The 23693-nt window shown below is 40.3% G+C and overlaps 1 pseudogene; it reads left to right on the top strand.

Moving 5' to 3' along the window:
• The window catches only part of LOC133344611 (activin receptor type-2B-like), a 45217-nt pseudogene that overhangs the window by 2120 nt on the left and 19404 nt on the right, over positions 1 to 23693 (top strand).

Genomic DNA, 23693 nt, shown 5'->3' with positions numbered 1-23693 from the left:
TACAATTTTTTTTATTGAAGGGATTGTCTTATCAAGGAACTACTGGGGTTATTCATATGCTATTTAAATAAACTTAATCAGGAATCATACAAAAATACGATAATTTAGTCAGACCCACGTGGTTAAGTGCAGTTGTATACACTCTTTAACTTTCTGGTCTCGCTTGCTCATGTGCCCTGAAGAAGGATCATTGCCCGAAACGGCCACCGATAATTTTTGCCCGTTGAGGCCCACGATGCGATTAACGAATGTGTAGAGGTTGTAGTTACCTGTGCACCACTTATCGACGCAGCATCACCAAATAATTTGAGATGTAAGGGAATGCTTTTATTTAACCCCCCCCCACTCTCCTCTGAACGTGTTCTGCTCGGCTAAACAACAACAAAAAATAATAATCGTTAGCTCTGCCGCAGAAAAAAAGTTGCGTTTCCCGTTCCCTGGATTTAGAGTCGCATCGCTTGGTGTTTGACCCCGGGAGACGGTCACCCCAAGCAAGTTCATTCGTATGAGTCCCCTCGTATATTACCTCGTGGTAATACACGCCAGGTGTGTTCTCCACTGCTAGAGGCTTTACACACCACCCCAAGTGTGTTCTCACTGCTAGAGTCTTTACACACCACACCCCAAGTGTGTTCTCCACTGCTAGTGTCTTTACACACCACCCCAAGTGTGTTCTCCACTGCTAGTGTCTTTACACACACACCACATGCCAGGTGTTCTCACTGCTCGAGTGTCTTTACACACACACCACACCCCAAGTGTGTTCTCACTGCTAGTGTCTTTACACACACACCACACCCCAAGTGTGTTCTCACTGCTAGTGTTTTTACACACCACCCCAAGGGTGTTCTCACTGCTAGAGTCTGTACACACACACCACACGCCAGGTGTTCTCCACTGTTAGTGTCTTTACACACCACACCATACGCCAGGTGTTCTCCACTGCTAGTGTCTTTACACACCACCCCAAGTGTGTTCTCCACTGCTAGAGTCTGTACACACACACCACACGCCAGGTGTTCTCCACTGCTAGTGTCTTTACACACCACCCCAAGTGTGTTCTCCACTGCTAGAGTCTTTACACACCACCCCAAGTGTGTTCTCCACTGCTAGAGTCTGTACACACACACCACACCCCAAGTGTGTTCTCACTGCTAGTGTCTTTACACACCACACCCCAAGTGTGTTCTCACTGCTAGAGTGTCTTTACACACACACCACACCCCAAGTGTGTTCTCACTGCTAGAGTGTCTTTACACGCCACCCCAAGTGTGTTCTCCACTGCTAGAGTGTGTCTGTACACACACACCACACACCAAGTGTGGCTGTGTTTCGGACAGCACCTTAGCCTTTAGCCTGCCACACGTGTTGTAGCTTAAACACACTGTACCTATTATTCGCCCTGCAATTGTAAATGAAGGTGAATAACGATTTTTTCATGCACATTTTTTTTTACAAAAGTAACTCGATGCTCTATTTAAATTTGTGATGTTAATATATATAGTAATGTTTTGTAATTATACATAATTGCATGAGTTGAAGTGATTGCAGTTGAGACTGGTAGCTTTGTCCGGGTCGCTTGTGTTGTAATATTATGCAATGTGATGCGATGTAATTGCATTTGATGTTGTGGGATCATCATAATTAGAAATGATCAGTCCACGGCTGGATGAAGTTCTCCCGAAGTAATTGCCAACTCATGATCTTGATGCATAATACAGGTTTTTTTTGGGTTAGTGCGCGTAAATATAAATGTCTTTAACCCCGCCACCACCCGACACAGCTAATTAGTAAGATTTGTCACGTAAACAGAACATGCCAAATCGTTACTAGTACAGCACACCGGTGTGTTGGAGAGGGAATCCACAACATTTTCAATGAGTATTATGGATGATATTGTTTGCGAAAGCCTCCGTGTTAAACTCAATCTTGACATGTAGTAACCCACCTAGCCTCTCGCACCTGCACACCAGCCGATTTCTTTGCTTAATCTCCTTGGAGGACATCCCCTCTGATGGGTTCCATTCCTGGTCTGCCACTGCAAATTAAAACAAATGTTAATTTACTTGTATTCACTCGCACGCTGTTAGCGAGTAATTTAATTGTTATAGTCAAACCGCGTGTTATTTAATTAGCATTGAATCTCTCTTGCACCCCCTCTCCCCACACCCTCGTTCTATTATTGAATTATATAATGTTAGTAAAACCCTGCTTGTACACTTTCTCGACGCAAGCAGTTTGGTGTTGGCATAACTGGCAGCACCAGTAGCACTGATTGCTTTTCCGGTCACTCGTTCTCACGAGAAGGCATTTTTTCTCTCTCACAGGAATCGTTCATATTGTGTCACAAAAGTGAAAAAAACGTTAGCCATTTGAAAATCCACGTTTTGCAGCCATTTTTCACAAAGGCTACCAATTCTATTTTTGCTAAATTAAATTGCCGAGTTGTCAATGAGCGTTCATTTAAGTGTCAATTTCTACATATATGAGCGCGCAGTAACTGTTTTTTTTCTTACAATTTGTACAACTTCTCAGATTGTTTGCATCACATCAGGACAATGTGATGAGAATATGTGGAAATTATGATTGTTATTGCACTATGTGGCCATACAGTTTCAGTGTCAGTTATATCATGCAGTTATAATTTAGTGGCCTTAAATTCTACCGAATAAGCCCCACAATAGGTAGCCACAGCTGAATCGACACGATGTGACAACGCGGGAAAGCCAAGTCAAGGATAATGGGGCTTCAGTTATCCCCATGGTGTACAGATCTCACGGGACTTAAATGGCACTGGATGAATGATCGGGTTAGGTGTAGGGCAAAAGCATGAACCTAGCTGGTTCCATACATTAAAGTGCTTGGGTGAAAGCTATTAAAAGGATAAACCATTGGCCTTGAACTATTAAACTCAGCCTCTTAAAATGGTAATTCCTGCTAACTTTCAATATAGATGGAAGACCGACTGGAGAAAATGTTGCCTTTGTCAACAGGACAAACAAGAAGAGCTAAAATATTTGCTAAGTTTCTACGGTGCAGAAAACATGGATAGAGAAACAGTGCAACAACTGTTCCTCTATTTCATGATATCAATGCTTTACTTTAAATCCTGGATCCAACCATATTAGATAAAGGTGGTGGTATAGAAGGCATGTTGATAAGGAATAAAGCAAAATAGCATAAAACCTTTGGACTAATGTTCAACAATACCAAGTTTATAACGGGCTCACAAAAGAGCATATACTGTTGATAGAGACACAGCTCCTAGCCACAGCAAAATATCGAGAACTAGTATTTCTCAATTGTCCAAAAGCTTTTTTGTCTGAGAAAGAGGCTTCAGAATCTGCATCGAGACGAGCAATGACGATGACACTCAATGGGGAGGCTACATTAATGTTCAAGGACTCTTAGCAATGAAAGGCCCTTGGCAAAACTCAGTGGCGGAGATGTTGTGGCACAGTAGCTGAAGTACCATTCTGTTTGCTTGGCAGTATTGTATAAAAGAGATAGAGCCTACATTTTTACTTAAAGCTTTTGTGACTGCAGGAATTCATATTCAACTCAAGTTGTCCTGATGACGACGGCTTGTGTTGCGATGGAAACGTCGTAGTTTTTTTGTTATTTTCTTTGAACCTATCTACGTGACTTTACCAAAAGACCCAAAGAATGGAGATGGAGCATACCTTAACCACGAGAAGAGTGAAAACTTGATTTTGAGCTTTAAGTAAAAACGAGAGGAGTGGTCGAGTATGCTAGTGGATAAACTTCCACTGGCATTTTCTGAACTCGTCACATACACCCGCAACTCCGATTAGCACAGTTGGCTACATATGGTGCGAAATTAATTCAACATACATACTATATAACAGCTTACATCTTGCAGTGAAGGTACCACTCCCACCATATTCAGAATTGCAGATTTAGCCAAACGATAAAGCAGCGACTTTGACAACTGGGGGTCGTTACCAGATGTGAACTCAACCAAGGTTAAAATATCAGTTATTCTCGCATATGCCAGAGAAAGAAAGCGATTTATTCCTTCCTTTCAAGAATTATGTTGGCTTGGTTCTCTCAAGATTCTGAGTACAGTGAAGTTACTAAAATAATTCAAAGACACATTCTTGATGACAAGTCTAAATTGGATGGAACTTTCCAAAAAAATGTTAAAGAAGCCATCCCATAACACTTCAATTTTGTGCATCTGAAACAGAAATATTTATCGTACAACTTCTTCATGACAACTGTTATGCAGGGTACAAAGAAGGAGTAGAAACACAGACTCCAAACATCGTGACGTTTTGTTCTCTGTTTACATAGGCATGCCTGTATTTGCATAGCAAAGGAAAAGGCAGCTTGTAGAAATGCTGCATGACAATGGAATCAGCATTTCCTACGACAGTGCTTGAAATTTCAGCATAATTTGGAGATGGCTGCAGTTGCCACAATATATGTAGCAAGTGGGGTACGGTGCCATTGAGAACATTGTTATTTACAGCATCTGCTATGAACAATATTGATCATAATCCCACTGCAACAACAGCACCCACATAATTTCATGGCATGAGCATTTCCATATTACAGCATCCAAGCTCAGACAATGAAAGTGAGATGCGTAAACCACTTCAAATCTAGAGAAGGACAGGTGAAGACAGGACAGAGCTCTTCTACTTCATTGTACACTATTACTCATGTATGGACCACAAACATGGAGATTGTCACAAAGGACGGAAAAGCCATCAGCAATCCAAACATCAGCCTGGACAATTTGGCTCCCTGTTGTCATGTCGAAGCAGATCCCAACATTTTTGTACAAACATGGAGGAATGGATGGCAACAAGGTCCTTATGATTAATGCAAAAAACATGTCGTAGCCCTTTGTTTTGCCTTCTCTGAAGAAGCTAGGCATTGAGGAACTGGATAGCTTTGGGTCAAATCTCAAATGGACTCCCCAATTATTTGTGGACTATAATATATATGAACTTTATTCAAACCCTGGGCTGCAAGGCCATAGTGAGGAAAGAACTGCAGAGCCTAAGAGGACTTTGAACTGCATAGACAGTGTGTTTTATTGTCGCTTTGTGACTGTTTTCGTACGTGTGCGTACGTGCGTGCCACGCGTGTGTGTGGTATGTGCACGTGTGATAGCGATGCAAAACGGCTGTTACTCCTTTGCAGTATGCTCTACTATCAGGGCATTTCATTTCTTATTATCGCACCCATATATAACTGGTGTATGTTGACACTGCAAAAATAATTCAGATTGTAAAGTAATCGTCTAAGAATAGCAAGTGAGCATGAATTTGTAGGGAAAAGCAATGAAATATTTACCCCACAGGAAAGATATGAAAAAGGAATCTGGATGTGTTTAGAACTCCCAGAGCTTTTCATGTACCTCATTTTCACTTGCAGTGTTTCTAATTCACCTTTTCACCTTATTACCCAAAAGACAATGTGCTGTGGAGTTTTTGTCTTTTCCTTAATTAATCTCACAATGCAAGTGGCGTCAGACGTGGTAACACAAGGGCTCTTGAGTATTTTATTTATATTGGTGTGGCCAAAGTGATATGTTTCTCATTAACGTACAGTTGTATATCAGATCATTATTGACCATGTCATAAGAGTGCCTTTACAACATTGAAAATGTGGATGAAAAAACCACTGCCTGGTGTGTTTGTGCCAAGGTGCTTTTATGGGATGTTCCGTTAATACACGTGAATGTAAATTGTATGGATACCTATGATTCAGTTGACTGTTGTGGCAGACACATCTGATGAGGGCAATCTGCCTCCAGGCTGCAGTTAGGAAAGGCCGATTTAGCTGCAGATTGTGGTGTCAAGTTTTAATCTGGACATTGGAACGGTGGCCACTGTATTACTGAATTTGATAGAGCTTTAATGTTTGCACCTGGAAATTAGTCTTTTAAGCATCATGGCTATCTGGCAACTGTAAATACTGTTATGCAAGGGGCATATATGTGATCCCAAGAAAACAATTATGCTTGATTATTGTGTTAACTATTTGTATAACAAGCCATTGACACCTTACTATGTATTGGAATTGACTTATCCATGGTGGGTTTTTTTGTAAAAAAAAAATTGAATGCCAATACAGCAATGGGCAGTAATCTAAAATTATAATAATACCATTTACCTATCCAGAAATGCATCCGTGAGTCTGAATACTTTTTAAGAGGGGTGCTGCTTTGGGATTTTGGCCAGAACGATAAAAAACCCAGATATTTGAGAAATAACATGGAAGCTTTTCATCTCGTGACCACATCATAGCCCCATGCCTATAACACTTGGCAAATGCTGGTGGCCACCCATCCAAGCAGTTAACCAGGCTTCATCATTTTTAGCTTATGAGACACATCTAGAGTTATTGGGTCACAGGCTATCTAAACTAAACTAAACTGTTTGGCAATGACTCTTATACGATTCTATGAAACCAAAATAAAGTATATATTACTTTTTGGCAACATCTATTTTAAAATAGTGTAATATGGGTTTCATATGGTCTTAATATTGAGACAGCCTGCGACAAAAGGATTAATGATCTCTGCACTATAAACTCAACGATCTGTTTGATTCTTACCCATGGCTAATACCACTGGCGAATGATATTTTAACGAGTCCAGGGCTCCCTCATTTTTCCAACCAGCGCTGACCAGTTTTGTAAGGTACGGTCAAACAAACCCAATGACCAAAAGGTGCTGGGATGCTTTTATCTCGCAGTGAAATTGACAGAAATATTCGTAAATGCATGCAATGATTCAAAGTGTTAACATTTTTTCATATAGATCTCTGGATATACGATAAATACACAGAGGCAAGAAAAGTACGTATTGAAATCATGATGGATGCTGCTGTGTCCATTGGCAGTCTGTACGACACCCATGCAGCGCATTTTGATTACACCATGGCAACGTGATCACTCGTGTATCTCCCTTGGAGTAAGGTTTCTACAATTCTTTCTCCATTCGTTCACTTTTCCTGTCATTCTAAAGGTGTGGCATCAAATGATTGCAGTAGGTGACGGTACAAAACACAGCAACATGAAAATGCCACTGCGTGTATGCCTTTCTCTGCGCTGCTAATTTTGACTGGAATTATCTTTACCCAAACACTCAAATCCAGATCAAACACTGTAAGTCAGTAATTTTAATATGTTAATGTTATGTCTTGTACACCTATGAAAACCTTGAAAACGAAGCAGGGTTGAGCCTAGATATCCCGTGGATGGGTGATCACCATGTATCCTGGGTTGTTATAGGTGGGTGCGGGGCTATATTTTGTGTTGCACAGGGCAGTGCAGTAAAATCTGTTGTGCTGTACATCTAGGCTCCCCATGTCTATGCTCGTCATCTACGCCAACCCACACTGACCGGTATAGTCAAGTTCAGTATCCTAAATTATTCCTCACGACCTTCATGGCATGGACAGGCTCTCATCCAGCAGTGGGTTGGCAAACGGGATGTAAATGTACGTGTGCAGTGTGCATTGCTTACTTGAATTTGTGTCAATCAGGAATAAGTTTAACACGTGTTTTTCGCAGCCAATATTGTGACATGTTTTTGGAGCAAACCCATGTGCATTTCAACAATAACAATACGGTAGTAAGTATCACATATGGTACAACCTTTCATCAGTCCACTGCTGGATGAAGGCTTCCCCATGCCATGTTGGTCATGGTGGGGGGTGGTCGTGTGACCATGCTTCACCATGCTGGTCAGTGAATCGCATCAGATATCACTCGCCACTGATGCTTGCCATGGCCAAAAATAAAACTCGGGTCGCTGGGTTCATAGTGTTGTGTACTAACCACAGCGTCAGCACTCCCCATGGATACAATGACCAATTTTATCTCGTCATAAAATGCGACTGCAACGACACACGTAGATGACACTCCATTGTGCATCATTAAATTAGCACAACATTCGTGTGAATAAAATACAAATACTGGCGTTATGGCGTAAACACTGCATTCTTAATGTTTTATAACTCAGGATCAACACACATCTGACCTGAAGCAGTGTGGACAAGTTGGCTTAACCCAGGCATTGAACAGGTGCAGTAATGTTGGCAGCAAAGTAAAGCCTTGTCGCAACTCACTACCTTTTTGTCGTGCAGGAAATTGAAGCCCTCTTTTGGACCTCTCTTTATAGTGCTGCAGTTCAAGCGTTGTGCAGAACTACCAAATGCATTTTTTGCTGACCTTTGAAAGGCTCTCAGTGACTCTGTAGCTAATGTTTGGTGAGGTATGTGTGTGGTGTTGGTTTTCTTTTGAAATAAGAAACTTTGGCATTTTTGGATTGGAGAAGCTGTTGGGGAAAATAAATGCAGTAATAATAACCCAAGTGTTTACTCCTAGAAACGGCTGGCATTACCATCTCATTTAGTTGTATTTATAGACAGCAAATTAATAAGAAATATAATGCAGGATGTAATGGTTAAACATCAGTCAGGTTTGGCCTGTGGTGAATGCATAATAAACATATGAAATTATGGAAAACATCAAGACAGACAGTTTTAACTTTTCATAATTTAACACCATTAATAACTTAATGTTATCGTGATGCAGATAACCCTTTGGACCCAACCATTGCTCGTGATTAACTACATATTTACTGACATGCTACTTTAAATAGCTGGGCAATTCAGTCCATGAAAGCAGCCTTTTTCAATCTCTGTTACTGTCATGTTGGTGTGCAGGTACAGGCAGGTAGTCTCATTTTCACACACACAGTTTTATCAAAAAATACATCATGTTATTCAGATTATAGTCGATGTTGTCACATCTTCAGGAGCTATTGTATATTTCTTTTGAGAGATTGGTTTAACTGTTGTGCATAACTTTAGACGATACATATTGTGTAGATACGAGGATCGAGATTTCCGATATAATCCTATAAGTACTGTCAAATACATGTATCAGTATCCTTTTTCAGTGGTTCTGTGTTAAGGCCAGCAAATAACACGAGGCGTGGTGGGGCGACACCCCACCGACTGCTGTTACCCTCGCGACATCGGTGTTTACACCCCCTGCGAGGCACTTGTGTTTTTTACCTAGGCGGTGTCGACCAAGGGGAGGATATACACCAGATACAAGGGCCAGTTGTTTGAACCCAGGTCACAGTGTTTACAGCGTAGTGCTCTACATGCAATGCACTGCTCGCAAGTGGTGACATTGCCTCGCGTCCATCTTTTCTTGCATGGGTTTATGGGTCGAATTGGGCGACGACCCTGATTAATACTGTGGGCAGGTGTATTATCTGTGAAAGTACGTGCCGTCTGTAGGCGTTAAAGATCTCGTGACGTTATTTGGAAGATGATGACACTGTGTTGCCAGCATCGTGGTCTAAAATGTCTAAATAAAAAAATTACCCCTAAATTACTCAATTTGAATATAAATAGCAGGACCCTCCTGAAAAGAGGCATGAGGCTTTATTTAATATAAAAATAAAATCATAAAATAACAGACATGCATGTGGTGTCATTGCAACAATCTCTTTCCAGGAGGCACATTGAAAACAAACTTGGGAGGAACGTTTGTAATGTGGGTGCTTAAAGAATGTGACCCTTGCAGAGCTTAAAGCTTGCGTATGAGCTTGCAATTGGTTATGTATTGTCCCACCCTGGCAGTGTGAGCATGAGGCTCTCTTTGCCCACGCTTTTAAAGTAACTCGTACTAAACCAAGTAAAGTGTCACATACAGCTTGCGAGCTTTTTTCAGTGTACAAAACTAAGTCTACCTTACTTTTCTCAGAATAAGTCCTAGTCAACCAGTTTGTGCCGAAATTATGTTTTTTTATGGAACCTGTTGAGCAGAAACTTTATCTTGTCTGTTGGTGTGTCTCGTTGGTATTTAACTACTGTATTGTCGGTGTGGGTAGGGCCTTCTCTGCCACGTTTTTTTTAGTGTGGTCACTAGCTGGAGTGCTTTTTTAAAAGCGATTTGACAGTTTCTTATTCACTGTGATTGAAGTAACGCAGTGATTAGTTGACAGATTAACAAAACCAGCAAATATGTTGGCATCAGTGTCACTTGCCTATGGTAGAGGATTTTTAAAAATAAATTTAATTGAGTTTATTTAAAATGCTTAACTCTGCCAGTAGATGGAATGGAAATGTTTGCTACATTTTTCATTTGAAGAGCTATTTGTCAGCCCAGAGTAAAGTTTTGTGCTGTGTATGTTTCTGTGATTTGAACACGTTCCATTTGGAACATTTTATTCCAAAAAACACATTTTAAATGAGCTCTTTCAGAAAAGGTCAGCGTTGCTGTGCACGGTGTACAACATGTTAAGTAAAGTATATTTCCAGCCAGAATTAGCCTTACGAGCGGCAATTTAAGTGTGGAGAATAGCTCGTTAAAAGCATACAGTTTCAAACTTGGTGCCTTATTTTTCAATGCAGCCACCACCATTGATACTCAATATATATAAGTTCAGGCCTCAAAATAAGACTTATTAAATGCATTCTTGATTTGAAGCTTTCATGACTGCAGGAATCCATACTCTTTGGTTCTTTCGGTAAAGTCACGTAGGTAGAAAATAAAATAAATCACGACGTTTCGGGCGCAACACAAGCGTACATCATCAGGTGGGAAAGCATGGTCTGCTGCTGAGGCAGACTTATTAAATGCATTTTTACGATTTCTAGTTTTTCACTTCTAAAACCTGTTGGCCATCTCTTTGCTGATAGCTGTAATGAGTTAATTCATACAAATTGCTTTAATCGTAATTTTAGTTACCTGTTTCAGTGGTAAAACGTTACTGGTAGGTAATCGCCGATTTGTGTTTCCGCGGCACTGATCATGGCAAAATTGCTGGAATGTTTTGTTGTGTAAAACCTGTACCACCACAGGCGCCAGCCTTGCCGAGACTCGTACTACCGAGTGCGAGTACTACAATGTGAACTGGAAGAAGGACAACACGAGTCGCTCCGGCATCGAGCGCTGTGAGGGTGACAAGAGGCAGCATTGCTTTGCGTCATGGATCAACAGCTCCTCGGGCAGTGTGGAGCTGGTACGCAAGGGCTGCTGGCTCGACGACTTCAACTGCTACGACAGGTGTGTGCTCAGTGTGGTGCAAGCATGGATCAATGTGGTGTGATACGGATCAGCGCGAGTGTTTTTTCAGCTCGACTAAACAATTTTTGTATTTTACCAGGTATGGCCCACAGATGTATAGCTCTTTTTCAGAAGCGACCTGGTCACAAAAACGATAGCTCAACGAAGTGGCTTGTGTGGAAATGTATAGCAGCCAAATATTCTTAAACGCGTCTTTCTAAATGGGGAGGGAAAACCCAGAGGACCTGGAGAATATTCCAAGCTCCAAAATATACAGCCGTCAAGGGTCGGGATCGAACTCACGACTTCTATACCAGGCGAGGTAGTTAACATCTTGCCGCAGTTTGCTACAAGTTCTGGGTTTTTAATCGGTAAAGCCACCCTGGTTAATACTGCGAGTGTATTAATCATAAAATATACACTGTCTACTTTGCTTTGGACGTTAACGATCCTGTGACCTTGACCAAAGAGGAATAGGTTATTGTTTGCCGGTGTCATGCTCCATATGTGTTAAGTTTCAAAAATGACTAGCAAATTGCTTAATTGGGAAACTAAAAGCAGACGTCGTCGTCCCCTACTGCGCTATCTTAGCAGATTCAGTGAGGCTCTGCTGGGTAAGCAAGTGGTAATAATAAACAATAATGTAGGCAGTTGAAATATTAATAAGAGTCCAATTACTGCATTGGATAGTTGAACTGTGCATTGTGTGCACGTGCGAGAAGCCTGGTTGTGTGGTGTTACACACAAGTGACGCGTGCCTTGGAGGAGTAGGTCACTGGTTTCAGCAGACTGATTACTATTTAATAACAAATCGGTGCTCGATTACGTTAGTTGGTTAAACACTCCAAATAATGCTGTTTATCCTTAGAAGGATTTAGTTTTTTACTGTGTGAAGTAAGTTAAATTAAAGGTAACCAATCAGGAACCATCAGTTTTATTCATCTTTAAGCTAAAATTATGTATTTTGTTAGAATTGATCACTATAATCGGTCTTTTAGTATTTTGCAAACATGTGGGTGTGATTAAATTACACTTGTTGCTAGTCACAGCCTTGCACGTGTTGATCACCCAATGCCCATTATACACAGTATACACAGTTCGCATGAATACAAACAAATGGACTCTGCAGTCTATTGACCATTTATTCGATTTCCTCGATGTATTTGGAAATTGAAAACCATCTTCATTAGTGACCTGTATAAACTCTGGTTTAGCAAGTGTAGTCGATTAAAGCCAAGGTGCACACGGTATTCCCAGTACAAACTGAAGTGCTCTGAGCTGTTCTGGCAAATCTGGGTTTATATGACGAAAGTCACATGAAAATCAAAATGCCCACATTTTTTTTCATCAGAGTTTGTTATGGCACTGGTTCAGAGTGCTCAACATTTCCACTATATTTCTTTCACCACCTATTTTGGCAGTTAAGCTTACAATTCACATTAATCAAGGTGTTTTTATATCCCTAAAGCTAACTTATGTCGTTGTACTCTTCACTGTACGTAGTACACGATAAAACTAGTCTCGGGCTTTCATATATTTTTATAATAAACACAAGATGTTCTTATTGGGTGACTTTCATCATTTGTGTTGTCTTTGTCACATGCCGCATTCCGTTATTAACGTGAGTTGCATACAAAACTATCATTGCTTCAGCGTTTGTATTCGTTGTGATATGAATTAAAAAAAAACTTGAGGCAGCACATGGGCTGAATTGTGGTGGAGATCACAGCAATAGTGCATTGGCCTTTCAGGGATTGCATCAACAAACCATTTTACCTCTTACATATTTAATGCTATGCTTTATTAACACAACCAGATTATTTCCTGGCAGTCATTGCAGCAAAATGTCATGTTTCGTTTCAACTCTCTGTGACCTGGGTGGTGTGCGCTTTGGTTTCATGTTTAAGTAAAGCAATTGAGGAACATCATACTGTTTTATACACCGATGGTGTTGAATATTAGCATTACATCTATACACGCACATACATTATTTGACAGCACACATTCATTATTACAATTGAGAACGTTGCATAACTCGGCATATAACATACGTTATGACAAAAGCATCAAATGTTGCAATGTTCATTCCACCATGTCATGGGTGGACTCGTGAGGTCTTTGAATGTTTTAGTCCAAACATACTGCACTACCTAGCTAATTTTGAACAATTGCATTCGTATCTTGATTAATCTGGTTAACAAATACTTGCGTGTAGCGGCAAAACATGGCCAGAGCAATCTTCGTGCATGTACAGGCTGTTTTCTGAAAACCATTGCAAAAGTCCATTGGCGACAATAAGCTGTGTAAGCGAATAATTATCATTAACCACGCACCATAACTAAATGGGATACATGAGTGTTGGTGTAGGATTTGGTTTAGAACAGCGCAGCTATGGTGGCTGTTACAATGCACGCCTACATATTTCATACTCGCCTTACTTGCACCAGCCAGCTTGTCATGGGTTCCCGTTCTGTATCTGCTTTGTCTGGTTTTGTTGGTTGAATCCCATGTGGTGTTGGGGATCAAAGGTCAGTGCATGGGGAGTGCAGGGATATTCATGGTGGATCTAAAACATGTAATGGTACCTTGAGAGGAAAGGCGTTCATTGTGCCTCGTTATCTCGCTACACAAGTTATGTTGACTTTCACCTGAGTAAATTTTGACATAAAATACCTCCAGAGCATTAATATTTTATCATTACAAGTTTGTTTCTGTGATTCATTTATAGCATATGTTTCATCCGTAACTTCGCATTGTACATTATTTCCTGAGTTATAATTTGTTTCTGGCCTCTTTACAGCCCATTTCATAAAAACATTGAATTATAATAGAGCCCATATTATGATTGAAAGCAACACATTTTGATTTATTCGTTTTATAGACCTTGTACATATTTGAATATTTTTGTAGGAACACGCCAATGCACTATTTGTTGAGGGCATGTAAGGAATGTTGCTGGCAATGTACTATTTTTGCCAACGTTCCCAAATGCTATTCCGTAGTAAGAAAAAACCCTAGAAGTTAAATGTTAATTGATAGGCATATCCTTAAACTCTCATCCTCAACCTTTGCCATGAAAAATGTATTTGGTGGGATTTCTTTTGTTTGCCGAGTGCAATGTTATTCATGCCGTCGTAGATACTTTAGGTTTTTTTTACGTCGTTGTTTATGGTTAGACGACGCACAATTAGATAACACTACTATTTAAAGTCTTAGACAGCTAAATCATACGTTTAGGCACCCACCATTGTGCACTTGCACGTTCACTGGAGGAGGCGCAAAACCGCTTTTTGTTCCCTTGCACTGAACTTGCAGAGCTGTGAAATGTTCTGTTGTCGCAAGATGCACATTTTCCTGTCAGAACTAATTATCCAGCTGCGATTTATTCACAGTTGACACGTTCAAGCCACGACACGAGTCTGCATTGTCTAGACAGATTTAATAATAAACATGTGTGTGTGTGCAATAAAGTGGATTGTATATTGAACTCGTAGTTAATCCTCTTTAATGCAAAAAAAAACATATGTTTATCAGTAAATAAGAAGCATTACCTGTGTTGTAACAATGAACTTGGTTTACATTTAATAAAATGCCTCCGCTTGTACAGTACAATGTCATTAAATCATTTTTACAGCCAGTTGCATCTTGTTGACGTTTAGTGTTGTTTCTTCCCCCCTTCCCACCCATCAGAGGGGATTGCATAGAGACGAAGGAAAATCCCCCTGTTTATTTCTGCTGCTGTGAAGGCAACTTCTGTAACAAGAAGTTGAATCATGTTCCGGTTGCACCTCCGGACGCAGAAGGTACGGCATCACATTTATCGCACAATGGTTTTATTCACCCAGATTAATTTGTGTGGCAAGGCGCTGCAGTTAGCAACATTTGTACCTCACGGCAAGAAGGGCCTGCGTTATGTTCAAAACTCGGGTGCCTTTCTGTGTGTAGTTTGTACTTTTTTTACCCCTGTTTTGGGTGGGGGGGTTTTCTGGTTTTTGCATGTAAATGTACTGTGTAAATGTGATTAGCATGTCAATGTAAGCTCGCAGCGCGCCGTCACATCGACGACTGCATGTAAACGTAAACTCTATACCATAGAGCTCGTATTTCCGACCATCACCACCTAGCCAGTGAACTGGAGCACGTACACCAAGCTGTCAAGAGGCATGGATATTCAGACTACATAATCTGTAAAGCTATCAACCCAATTGTGGGGACCATCTGAGGACCCAATCAAAACCATCACCTTGCCATACATAGCAGGGGTCACCAAAAAGATTTCCAAAATCGTGAGCAAACACAAGATCCAGGTCTGATTCAACACAGTACATATAATTCGTGATTTGATCCCATCTGTGAAGGATGCGATCCCCGACATGCAATACCCCGGTGTCTACAAACTAAGCTGTGTCTGCAGCAGCAGTCACATTGGGGAAAACTAAACGACATGTCTCGGACCAGGTCCGTGAACATAAGGCAGATCTGAAACACTGGTAGGACCAATACCTCAGCCATGGCTGATCCTTATTTTAACGCTGTGGGCACACGAAATAGATTTTGCCAAGACTAAGGCACTCTGCAAACCCACTGGCTATCAGCAAAGATTCGTTCATGAAGCCATCCAGATGTATAAACACAGACACAATTTTAACCGAGAAGATGGGTACAAACTGAAAAATCATTGGAAGGACGTTATGAACCAGTTTAGGTTATAACTGGTGGTGATGTTCCCTTCCTACCTGCCTATGTTAGCAGTTATTTGCGACTCTGAGTTAAATTCACTAACACAGCCGCCGTCGTTTGCTTGCTCCGATGTGGCTGTGGTTCTTTCCGAGCTTTTTCCTATCTTACATACTCCTCGATATGATGGTGCGTTGCGAGCTGACATTGACATGCTAATCACATTTACACAGTTTATTTACAGGCAAATTTCTCCAAGCTGACATTGACATGCTAATCACATTTACACAGTTTATTTACAGGCAAATTTCTCTGATCTTACGTTTACATGCAGTCCTAGATGTGACGGTGCGCTGCGAGCTTACATTGATTGATATGCTAATCACATTTACACAGAACATTTACGTGCAAAGTTCTCACTTCAACATCACTAGCCCCCCCTACTTCGTTTCTGACTCTGGGGCTACGCCCATCTCTAACCTTTAAAAGCAGCCGGCATCAGCAGCTTCCCTCTTTCTTCCGCCTGATGACGATTGCTTGCTTTGCGATCTACGTTACTTTACCGAAAGACCCAAAGAATATAAAAACATCCAAAGTTGAAGTTTATCTGCAAATTTCTCAATTGGAATTACATATCAGCATTGAGCCCGATTGCTAAAACTTGGCAGGACCCTCCTGAAAAGTAGTCTTTGCGATTCAGTGAGGCTTTTATGGGTAAACAAGCATAGTAATACATTATTTATAAACCATTTAACGAGTCTGTTTGGTGCATACAGATAGCAGAGGTGTGGGTGGAATTAGGTGGCCATGTGGTGGTCAGAACCCCTGCTATGGAATCACTTATCATAAAGTCAGTGCTTTGTTTTCCAGTCAGCAGCAGTGGCTGAAAGAAAATGCCGAAGCATTTTCCTTCTGTACTGCTCCATCATTATTTATATAATAATTGACAATTGGACTTTGATGTCATGTCCTGAAATCGTGGATTTCAAATATTATTTATACTGTAAATCGGTGATAACTGTCTCTGATGTAGAAAAAAGTATCACGAAATTAAATTATATAACTGCAGTCATCAAGTTCGTGCAGAATTTTTATGCAGATTTTGTGTGACTTACAAAGCCATGGAAAATCACAATTATTTCAGTTGCGTGAGTTTCAAATTCATTGTGGGCAAAATTGGCAAATCTGGCAGGCGTTGCAGGTAAATGTTTGTTTTCTTCGCCAAAGTTTCAAATCACAATTGGTGAATGGTGGTTTTGCACGAGGCCAATTCACTTATCCCGTGCATCGTGGTCCTTGGAATGCCTTCCTTATAAAGAGGCGCCCGCTTATTTATAGCTGTTGTTTGCCTTTACAACTCAGCCGTAGCTTTTACAAAACCCATAACGGTGATCCAAATTAAGATAATTTAATGCGAAATAAAGTAAAGTCGAGACATTTTTATGGAAGTGACCCTGCAAACTGCAGCTTAATAAACAGCTTAATAAATAGCTGTAGAAGCCAATTGCATAATGCATGTGTTATAAGCTGTGCATTAAATGTTATTCAAGAAATATTGCCTGCATTACAGTGTAGATTTGATGTTGCCTATGAGGTTAACTCTTATGTGTTTGCTGAATGTGAATGGGAGGATAGTGTACAATTCAGTGCAGACACATGTGCCCTCTTAATATAGAGTATACATTCAAACAAATGCAAATACTGGCACACGTAATTTATTGCTATTGTGTTTATTTTTTTTGTCCATCGCTTTCATTTCAGTTAACGGGCCACCACTTTAGCTGAGGATGTGTTGTTTTCACATTAATAATAGCATTTTACAATGGTAAGCAAACCATAGCCAGCCATCCATATAGGTCCAAAATGTACATTATTCCATCTCTTGCGGTCAGCACACAATGAAGAAATGGATTGGGGCAGTAGCAGTGATCTTGATACTATTTTCTACTATGCACAAGTAAAAAATGTCTCGAGATTAAATTGTGCAAATCTTTACTTATTAATTGAATTACAATCTGCAATTTGCATATTAAGCTGATGTTTTCTCAGGATATATAACAGACTTTCTGATAACATATGTCCATCAAATGGAAACCTCTGAAGCAGCTGCATAGGGATAGACTTGTAATTTCACTAGAAAACTAGCATTTTGTAGTTAATGAAATATTTTGTGACTAGTTTCATCACAGAAAGGCACTGCTGTTTGCTTCTTGTATGTAACTCCGAAGAAATATTTCAAGAGTGTTTGGAATTGATCTTATTAAAAAGGAAGCCGCATTCTTGGAAAAATGAAAACGGGCCAGAGGCAAATGATAGTTGATAAGAAACACACTTTCCTGATTAATAATACATAATATTCGAGCTTTTAACTGAAACCGAACCCATTTCTTTAAAATAAGATCACATTATTATATAATGCAGTATATTTTGAGGTTTAATGCACATTCTACAGAGTGAATACAGTTGTGGTGTGGTTTTGAATGTATCATGCCATTTATCAATTATAAAATCTATATTTTCATTGTGAGATGGCATTTTATGATGTTTAAATCAACTTCGCTGTCTGCCATTTTGCATTATTTATGTCGCAATGATGTGCGACATTAGGGATGGTAAAGGAAGCACTGGATTTGCAATCCACAAACATCTGGGTTCACATCCCTAATCACACAACTAACTCTCGCATCAAATCTCTTAGCCACCATAGAGAAGCCCAACGCTTGTGGTGAGCGGCATGCCAGGACACATTCCAAACGCCCACAATAAGGAGGAGCTCTCCATTTCCGTCATTCACAATTGCTCGAGCTCTTCTCGGTACTCTTTTAACCCCCCCCCCCCCCCCACGTTGCACCTGCACGTGCCGCAGCAGGTCGCGTGTGGGTCGACAATCGGTCGAGCACAATGAACACGGCCCTCTACTCGCTCGTGCCTGTACTGGCTGTGGGCCTCGCTGCCATTCTCCTCGTGTGGATGTACCACCAGCGCAAGGCTCCGTACGCTCACGTGGAGGCACCGTCCGAGGTACGTCCGTCTCCGCTCTCCTGCCTGCACCGTAGCGGTTGGTTTCACTGGTGTGTGTTCTATGCGGGGTTTGACTGAGCCCTTGGTCCTTCATCATCGCTCAATAAAAAAAGGAATTTTTCCACGAAATTGTGGAAGTTTCCACCACCGGCTCGTGGACAGCCAACTGAGACGAGAGATGCGTTACGTTGGTCATTTGAGCAGCGACACACTTTGAGATGCACTTTTATTAGGCCTGTAATAATTCTTATCCCATTGATTTGATGAATTGTTACTTTTGAGGCATGATAACATTCAAGGATATTTGGCTTCTGTACTGTCTCATTTGTATTGTTTTACGTTTCTCTTTTTTATATTTTAGTCTCTATTATCCTTAATGAAAAATTAGAACTTTCATAAATAAATAATTGATTCTCAGGCATGATTGATGCTTGTATTGTGAGTGTAAGGGTATATAATAATCAATTACATGCCTTAATGTGTTTATATTTCTATGAATCTCAGATGTCCAAACAACAGAGTAGATTTTGGAAAAAAGTTACACAATAATAATAGAACCAATGTAATCATATCCCAACATATCACAGTTATATTCATCCACATTTAAACTTAACAATGTAAAACAAGCATTACAATACGAGGTATAACCATCTTTGTTATGGTTCATGGTTGATATTTGGGTTCGGCAATGTAATTATTTGACCATATGTATGTATACACAGCCAATCAAATGAAATTGTCACGTGTAAAAGCATTTCACGCTCCAAATTCTTATCGTTTCAGCTCACCGGTAAATGCAATGCTCACAACCAAATTTGGTAATTAGAAAACAATGTTTCATTTGAGACTAAGTGGAACATCATCGGAACAAGATTCAGAAAGTCAGAATAACACTCTAGGAAGTCAGAATGTGGAGGATCTTAACGACGCACATTTTGTCAGATCGTTACATGACCTAGCCCAAAAATAAATTATGAGTTGTAACACTGGCTCTTAAATTAGTGGGATTGTTACTTTCATAATGTCTGCTGATAATGATATGGTGCTTGTCTAATTCTCAGGCACGGTAGTAATTTCTCTTTCTGGAAAGTAGGACTGTAACCCTGTGAAATACGGTTGCTCAGTCAAGTATGCTGTTGAAAGTGACTGATTCTGCATGGGCCACCTTTTTTCGGCTCCTTTGTGACCCATTATAATACACTTGATGCCCTCTAGTGGATTACATAATTATAGTGTATCGTGCAGCAAATGAAACCTCGAGACATTTTAAACTGTATAACGATGCATTTTGTGCAATTGAGGACCTTTTAGATTCACCTCTTAAATATAAAAAAACACAAAACGGCTATCTTCCTATCTGAGAAATCGCCCCCAATCATTTGCAGCATTAGGCATTTCAGAGTTTTTTAAGAATAATCCGCGTATGCGTGAACATTTTGTATGTATGTCCACATATACAATCCTTTTGTCATTCCAATGCTGGATGAGGGCCTTTCCACCTGTGCAAATCATGGAGGTTATTTAACCATAATTCAACATTATGGTCAGTGTGGGTTGGTGAAGGTGGGACGAATATTTGTGGAATCACAAGTAGAGTACAACATTTGCTTTTGCTGCACTGCCCTCTATTGCCCACCACATAGTTTCACAGCTCTATGATAACCAATTTTTCATGGTGGCCACCTGCCCAAGCACTATCCAGGCTCAGCTTCGATTAGCTTCTGAGATCTGTGAAGATTGGGTGCATTCCAGGTGATTTGATCAAGGGCAAAATGTTGTACATTTCCTTGCAAAGATATGCATTTAGTCAAGTGCTGTACATGTTGTATTACAGGTACTTTGTGAGACCGAATAAAAGCTGTGAATGTTTATTGGAGGAAAACAGTCCTAAGAATTTGCCATCCTTAATTGTTATACATTGCAGTGGGTGGCAGCACAGAGCTTTGTGACTGTCTTAATAATAATAATATTATTTTGTTAACCTCAGTAATCACGATTGATCCTCTATATATATGGGTCACATATATAGCCCACAGAGAGTATTGTACAAGTGTGTGAGTTAAATCTCTTTAAGCGGGGTAAAGCAATGTTCTCGATGTCCTTATCACCACAGTCATCAACATCAGGTGCAATATCGGCCACGCGATGATGATGTGGCCCAGTCTGTAGTCCTGGCGAGGTCCTGCCCGGTGTACAACTCCTACAGGAGCTCACAGACCAATAGATGATGACCCCATGTAGGAGACATGGAAAGGAGAAAAAAGCCTATCCAAATTAAAAAGTAGTAAAACTAAACAAAATTTTTTTTTACACGTGAGGCCCACTGAGCGATAAAGCTCTTTTTCAGAAACGAATTGGCCACAAATGATAGCTCAACAAAGTGGCCTATTACGTGGAAATTTTATAGCAGCCAAATACTCTAAATGCATGTTTCTAAATATGGAGGGAAGACCCGGAGAAAATCCATGGAGAAAAATCCACACGACCACTGGTAGAAGAAGCAAACTCCAAAATATACAGGTGTCGGGTTGGAATAAAACCCACAACCTTCTGCATGCCAGGCGAAGGCGTCAACATCTTGCCATCATGGTGCCCCTAATGTAGCATAATTAGCCAAAATAAAAAAAATTGGACCATTCACATTTCATAATTATTGATAAAATGTGTTGGTTGGGATTTGAAAAGCAATCTGCAGTTATTGTACAAAGTAACGAAGCAAATCAGCTTTATTAGTATATGAAATTCATAAGAACCAGACGGCATGTACAGTTAACAACTGACACAATAACAATAACAGCTGTTGGTAGATTGTGACAGATGGGTTGTAGTTATTGACACTGCCAGGCAGTCATTGGGACATTGCGTCACACGAGTATTTTTAATGCAGACATAGTGGGGACAGCGTTCGGTCTGTTTGTAACGGTTTCTCCTATTACCGTATAACACTGGGTTAATGAAGTCCAGCCGTGTAAAACTGAGTGCAATAAATAGGTCATGATAGCAATTTAGTGGAATATGTGACTACATGTGGACTGTCTGGACATAGCTTCATATTTTGCAATGAATAATTTACAGAGTGATGCTTGTAACAATGCAGTTAGTGTAAAGTTACGGTCTTTCGAGGTCTCATTAGATGATATGACTGGTCCTAATTGCAGAAGTAAAATTTTCCAGTTTAATGTAGTAATAACCATATGTAATTCGGTGTTTTAATTTCAGCTTTAGAAAAAACATACAAACCACATTTGTGACCTTGATAAAAAAAATATACAAATCATGTAAATCAATTTGTATGCATGTCGTTGTAAATTACTTTTGTTTATGCTTACAGGGCCCACAACTCCAGTGCAATGTTCAATTGTGGTGTAATCCAAGCAAGTAACATAGCTATTTTAAACCAGTGACGAGGGAGTAGCATGAATGCCGCACTGATTGCTAGCCAGACGTCGGTCTAGGTCTTTTCATTGTAATTACTGCCTCTAAATCACATCACTGCTACTGTGCATGCGTTTCTGATTAAAATAATGTACTTGGTCACACTGGGTGTAGAAACCACTTAATCCAAGCTTGCTCATTTGTAAAATCAGTGATATTTCATCATTGTTCAGAGCATGAAAGGCCAACAACTCTGGTCCTGTATTCTAGAAGCATTGGCTTCATTTTCTAGTCAATGCAATTGATAGTTTAACAAGTTGTTCTCTTAGCCATTGTGTATGTCTGCTGAGCAGAGTTGGTGGATAGCATGTGCAGATGTAAAAAAATATATATACATATCACAACCTCTTGTTTTTTTACATGTGGCCAATGTGTGCAAATGGGTTGTGCCTCTGAGAAGGGCCCTTTTGCCGAGAGTATGTGTCGGCAACCAATTTAAGAAGAAGAGCCTTTGTTTTCGAATTTGGAAAAAAACTCTCAATATTTAAAGAGTCGCAATGCATGTGAATACGAGAGACGGTGATACTTAATAAATAACGTCAAAAAGCGATCCTTATAAAGAGCTGCATGCAACTCCGGAGCCGCGGGTTGCTAACCCTTGGCCTCGAGTGACTCTCGCACCATTTGCACAATTGACCACACTGACCGAGGTGTACTTGGACAGTCGTCGGTCCTGTTGTGTGGGCAGCATTCCTTACTTGTTCTATTGTTCTGCTGCTGCTGCTCTCAATGCAAAAAGGAGGCCCAGCGGCTGGCATCACTGCCACCCCCTGAACTGAAGCCGGTGCAGCTGATGGAGGTGAAGGCGGTGGGGCGCTATGGCTCGGTGTGGAAGGCTCAGCTCTTCAGCGACTACGTGGCCGTCAAAGTGTTCACTCCTAAGGTGTTCGAGATAGCACTCCAAAGATATGCGCATCACATTAATTTGTCTGGCTTCAGAGTATAAGTTGAATTCTGCAATGGTCTTCGGATACATGTATTTTTCCTTGCGCGTGATAAATATTGGAAATGCATAGGCTTGTGCAACAACTTGGGACACTTAATATTGTCATAATTTCCACTTAGTTATTGTTGCATTTGTCAGATGTTAAAAGCCTGTTTTTTTTTCTCATTAATCAAACATTTTTATCGTAGATTTAGTTTGGATAACAATTAGCAACATGTTTCTTGTTTTAACATTACCTGGTCATTACACTAAAGCATGTGGCGCTTATTTTCATGCCGTTGTTACCATTTGCCTTATACGTTGTTAGGTAACTTAAAACGTTCTACATTTATCGTGAAACTTTATTCATTTTGTAGGCCATATGTGTAGCATATGATCATCAATTATATTTAAAGCTTAAATTTTATTTTGTCTGCAGGGAGGTATATCCATTAGATCGCATCAGCAAAACTCCCTTTATTTATATTATGCGGCCAGGAACATTTCTGACAAAACCAATCTTCACCATTGTCCAATTAGAAGAAAGAAAAAACTAATCTTGTTA

This window comes from Lethenteron reissneri, chromosome 20, assembly GCF_015708825.2.
Source record: "Lethenteron reissneri isolate LAM-NWPU_2019-01 chromosome 20, ASM1570882v1, whole genome shotgun sequence".
Taxonomy (NCBI): Eukaryota; Metazoa; Chordata; class Hyperoartia; order Petromyzontiformes; family Petromyzontidae; genus Lethenteron; species Lethenteron reissneri.
The sequence above is the reverse complement of the archived record's forward strand: the minus strand, read 5'-3'. Positions and strand labels throughout refer to the sequence as shown.